Source organism: Myotis davidii, unplaced genomic scaffold (genome assembly GCF_000327345.1).
Source record: "Myotis davidii unplaced genomic scaffold, ASM32734v1 scaffold11, whole genome shotgun sequence".
Classification (NCBI taxonomy): Eukaryota; Metazoa; Chordata; class Mammalia; order Chiroptera; family Vespertilionidae; genus Myotis; species Myotis davidii.
Window position 1 is genome coordinate 2,539,661 of NW_006285791.1, and position 4,987 is coordinate 2,544,647.

Here is a 4,987-nt window from a genome sequence, read left to right on the forward strand (position 1 = left end):
AGATTTGGTTGATGTGTTGAAATGATAGTAAATATCCCATTGCCCATGGACAGCAGGTAGCTGAAAAGAGGACTCAAGATTATCTTTGATGACCAGCATCATCAAGACAGCTCTTAGCTAAGAAACCGTAATCACATTTGGTACAATCCCTTTTTAAGGATGTTGATACATAGGGTGTATACAAATGGAGGAACTAGGATGGTGTAGGGCTGAGAATTGTGGCCAGGACATTCAGCTTCAAGGAGCAAAGCTTACAGGAATATGTTTTTGCTGTCTTTGCATGCAAGGGCATGATCTGTAGCAGGGGTAGACTTGCTCTGTGCTGGGAGACCATCTTCATGGGTCACCCATGTTTCTGGTCATGCTCTTGGTTCCAGACTGTCTTTCCAGGCATGATATATAGAGAACAGCTTTGGGAGGCAGCGGTAAGGTCTCCCTCCAGAGCGAAACACAGATTTGCTTACAGCCTTGGAAGGCACACATGGTATCTTCTTTCACAGAAAATGGCAGACGTGCTTACTGCTCATTATCAAAGATTCTAGTTTTCTAAACTCTTGAGCTCAGTTCCTCTCCTATATCACAACCCACTTTGTGGGCAGATGTCAGCAGATCCTCTTCACATGGGAACTGGGGCTTGGGGATCTGGCTCCAAAAATGCTGCAATTGCCGTGAGTCGTTGTCTCTGATCCAGGAATCTCATGTTTTCAACCAGCATCCATAAAATGGTGGCAGGCTGACTTGTCTCAGGCCCTTCAAAGGTTTTGAAAGTCACCCTCAGGGATCCTTATTCTGGATCGAAGGAACTGTAGGAGACCCTGAAGGGAGTCTATAATTAAAGCCAAGTCAGGGAGAGTTCTTCTCCAGGGGATGAGAAAAGAGAGAAGGAAAAAACGGGCCTCATTGCTTTCGGGCATGCCTTTCATATGAACGTGGGCTCACATATTTCAGCAGCATATATTAAGGATGATATAGGAGCATGCAACCCAAAACACATAGACAAATGACAAGTAGGATAAGGTGGACAATGGGCTGCAGGGTTTTTTTTTAATAATACAAAACCAAAAGGAAAAAAAAGGAATTTTAACATAAATTTTGCAACAAAAATAATACATTTAAAATTTAATAGTCTCTTTATTATTATTATTTTAATGTTTTGTTAAATCCTCCCTGTAGGATATTCTCTCCATTGATTTTTTAAAGAGAGTGGGGCGGTGGGGGAGAGGGAGAGAGAGAAGAGAGACACATCAATTGGTTGCCTCCCACATGTACCCCAACGAGGCAGGAACCTGCAACCCAGGATCAAGCCCACTACCCTTTAGTTCGCCGGCCGACATTCTAACCACTGAGCCATGCCAGCCAGTACAATCTCTTGTGTTTTTTTTTTTTTTTATAACAAAATAAGCTTATGCATTTAAATGAATTTGTGTGGCTCCAAGGCTTTACTTATTTACTCTTTTGGTCCTGGAATGAGTAATTATTACAATTACTGTTACCCAATTACCTGCTTTCTTGATGCTGACAGAAAGATTTAGTGCAATGCAAAAGTCCTGCTAGGTCCTTGGGGAGAGAGTGTATCTTCTGCTCCTCCCATTGCCCCTCACCTCTGCAGCCTTCACCCACACCCACCTTGGACCTTCCAGTGAAGTCCAGAGGCATGCTGAGAGGGGCATAACGGGGCAGGAGTCTTCTGAAAAATTGCCCCTAAAGAAAGATTACGTTGACATTTGATGTTTAAAATTTAAATGTAAATAGTTGCAAAGGATTTAATTTCCAATGCATTGTTAGTAGTATGAAAGAAAAAAATGTCCCAAAACTGTTGGTGGCAGTAATTTATTTTTATGAAGCAATTTATAGTTCCTTCCATGAAGTAATTGTGATTCTTGATAAAATGCCTGAGTAATTTCCGAATAGACTTTCAGGGGATTAAGAAATCCTAAGAAGTTAGGGTTTCTCACTCAGCTATCTTAAAATTCATCCATCAATCAAACTTTGGCTATTCTTTGGTTGTGGCACCATTTCTTTTTTCTCTAGCGATCTGTTCTAAAAGAGAATTCCTGAATTGCCAGTTTGAAACAGAATTTTTATTCGTACTAATAACAACTTTATCTGAGAAAGTATTGTAACCGTTGACACTTTAAAATAAATTTGCTACATCACTTTTAATTATAGATGATTATCATAATGATTTTATATTCAGCATCACCTACATGAACACTATAGGAATAAAAGTTATTTTTTTTGACACCTAAAAGTTTAAATTTTCCTTTTTGCCCATCAAATTCATATTTCTACCCTCCATTTTATCCTAATATAATATTTCTTACAACTGAAAGCTTAAAATTAAACTCTGATAATTTTCTTAAACAAAAGTAAGTCAATAAATTTTTGTGACCATAAGGCTTTACTTTCTTTTTCTGGGTTGAGTTGTTACAACTTTTATTATTACTTCATTGATAAAAATGTACAAATATATTATACATTCTTATAAATAATTATTAAATATAAATTTTAAATTTTATTAGAAATACACCTCTTAATTAAATAAATGGGGCTGGTTTATTCCAACTCTCCAAGAAGAACATGTATCCATAAATAGAAATGACCTATTACTAGGGAGAGCTAGGGTTCACCATCAAGTCTATTCTTGTTTTTTGTTTTTAAAATGTAAGCTCTGAGGAGCGTTGTTCACATAAGTACATGGGAGTGGAAGGAGTTTGTTATAGTAATATTACTCAACTCTTTGGACTTCTGAGTTATATTATGAAGTCACATTTAAAATAACATATCTGCCAGCTGTCATGACTAGGTACTCTTTCAACTTTGTTGAAAGCAAGGAATGGAAAAAATAGTTTGCAACAGCAATAGTTCCTCCTCCTACGGATTCAAATCAGACCTTTTGGTAACTTGAGGGTTTTAATGCTCAAGGGCAATGCCCAGGAATGTAAAGGTAAATTGGCTCAGTGGGAGAAAAAAAGGGGAAGGCGGGGGACTTACAAAAAAATCTCTGCCTTACAGGTTTTGCTCATATTCTTAGTGTAAATACTTCTATAACCACAGAACCAGTCTAAATACTTCTAGAACCACAGAACTGGCCTCCTCTTATTTATCTATATCTATAAAAGCCTAATATGCAAATTGTCCCCTCGGGAGTTTGACCAGGAGACCGGGAGTTTGATCACTCTTTATGACATGCGCTGACTACCAGGGGATGGTGCAAACGAAGGAAGGCCCTGGCCAGCAGCCAACAGCTGGTGAAGGGAGGCCCTGGCTGGCAGCTGGAAGGCCCCAATCGGCCCTGATCACCAGCCAGGCCTAAGGACCCTACCCGTGCATGAATTTCATGCACCGGGCCTCTAGTTTCTAATAAGATACTAAGTTGTTTTTCAGAGATAACAACAGAACAAGGCCAAAAATCTTGAAGTTGGACAGTAGACATGTGCAATAAAGAAAATTCACTCTAGAATAATTTTTCATCATCAAGGGCTCAAAAATCCACCAGGGATGCATACTAACCACCCCCAAACTCAAACATATGAAGTATGAAAAGCCATGATTCCCTAGTACCTGCTCATTAGGCCCCCAAGCCTGTAGTGCATGCGCACTAGGCCCTTGTTGATAGCTCCTTTACACACCTGATTATCCCTTGGAAAGGCTGTGCCTCAAGGCTCCCTGTGCAGCCTTTTGAAGACCACTGATTGCTCTGTGTGCTTCGTTCACTAGATCTTGGCTCAGATCCTGCCTCCTGTAACTTGTAATGTTTGAGACTGTGGGCATATTGTTTCACTTCTCTACATCTCAGTGTTCTCCTACCAAGTAGGAGAAGCCTATGCCTACCATCCAAGGAAGTAAGAATGGTGGTGGTGTGTATACTGTGTTGGCATCCAGCAGATGTTCCACACATGGGTGTTACTATCACAGTCCTCTTTTATTTTTCTGTTAATCCTCACCTGAGGATATTTTTTCTTTTTCTTTTTTAAATATATTTTTATTGATTTCAGAGAGGAAGGGAGAGGGAGGGAGAGATAGAAACATCAATGAGAGAGAATCATTGATCAGCTGCCTCCTGCACGCCCCCTAGTGGGGATCAAGCCTGCAACCGGTACATGCCCTTGACCAGAATTGAACCTGGGACCCTTGAGTCCGCAGGCAGATGCTCTATCCACTGAGCCCTGCACTCTATCCACTGACAGAGCCAAGGATGTTTTGTTCCATTGATTTTTATAGAAAGTGGAAGGGAGGGAGAGTGGGAGGGGAGAAAAGAGAAAGAAAGAAACATTTATGTGAGAGAAACTCATTAATTGGTTACCTCTCTCATGAGTTCTGACCAGGGCAAAGATAACCGGCAGCCCAGGTATATGTCCTTGATGGGGAATGGAACCTGAAATCCTTTGGTGTGTGGCCAATGTTCCAACCACTGAGCCACACCGGCCAGGGCCAGAGTCCTAATAGAGTTGAAAGGAAGATACTTGAGGGTTGATGCTTGGGGTATACATTTCAGGGGGAAACACAGGGTTAGTTTTTGTTTTGTTTTTTCTCTCCAAAGCAAATGACTGCTTTGGTTATCTTAAAATGCTCTTTTCAAAACAGAACTTTCAGCTTGTTTCTCTCCCTTTTATACAATCTTTTATCTTATGGACTAGTAGCCTGGTACATGAAATTCATGCACGGGGGAGGGGGTGTTCCTCAGCCCGGCCTGCACCCTCTCCAATCTGGGACCCCTTGAAGGATGTCCTACTGCCGGTTTACAGGGATAGGGCCTTAACTGGCAGTTGGACATCCCTCTCACAATCTGGGACTGCTGGCTTCTAACTGTTCACCTGCCTGCCTGCCTGCCTGATTGCAACCCCTCTGCCTGCCTGACTGATCGCCCCCAACCACCCTCCCCTGCTGGCCTGATCTTGCCCCCAATTCTTGCATGGCAAGGGTGGGGGAGGAATTCCCTCAGCCCAGCCTGCAACCACTCCAATCAGGGACCCCTTGGGGGATG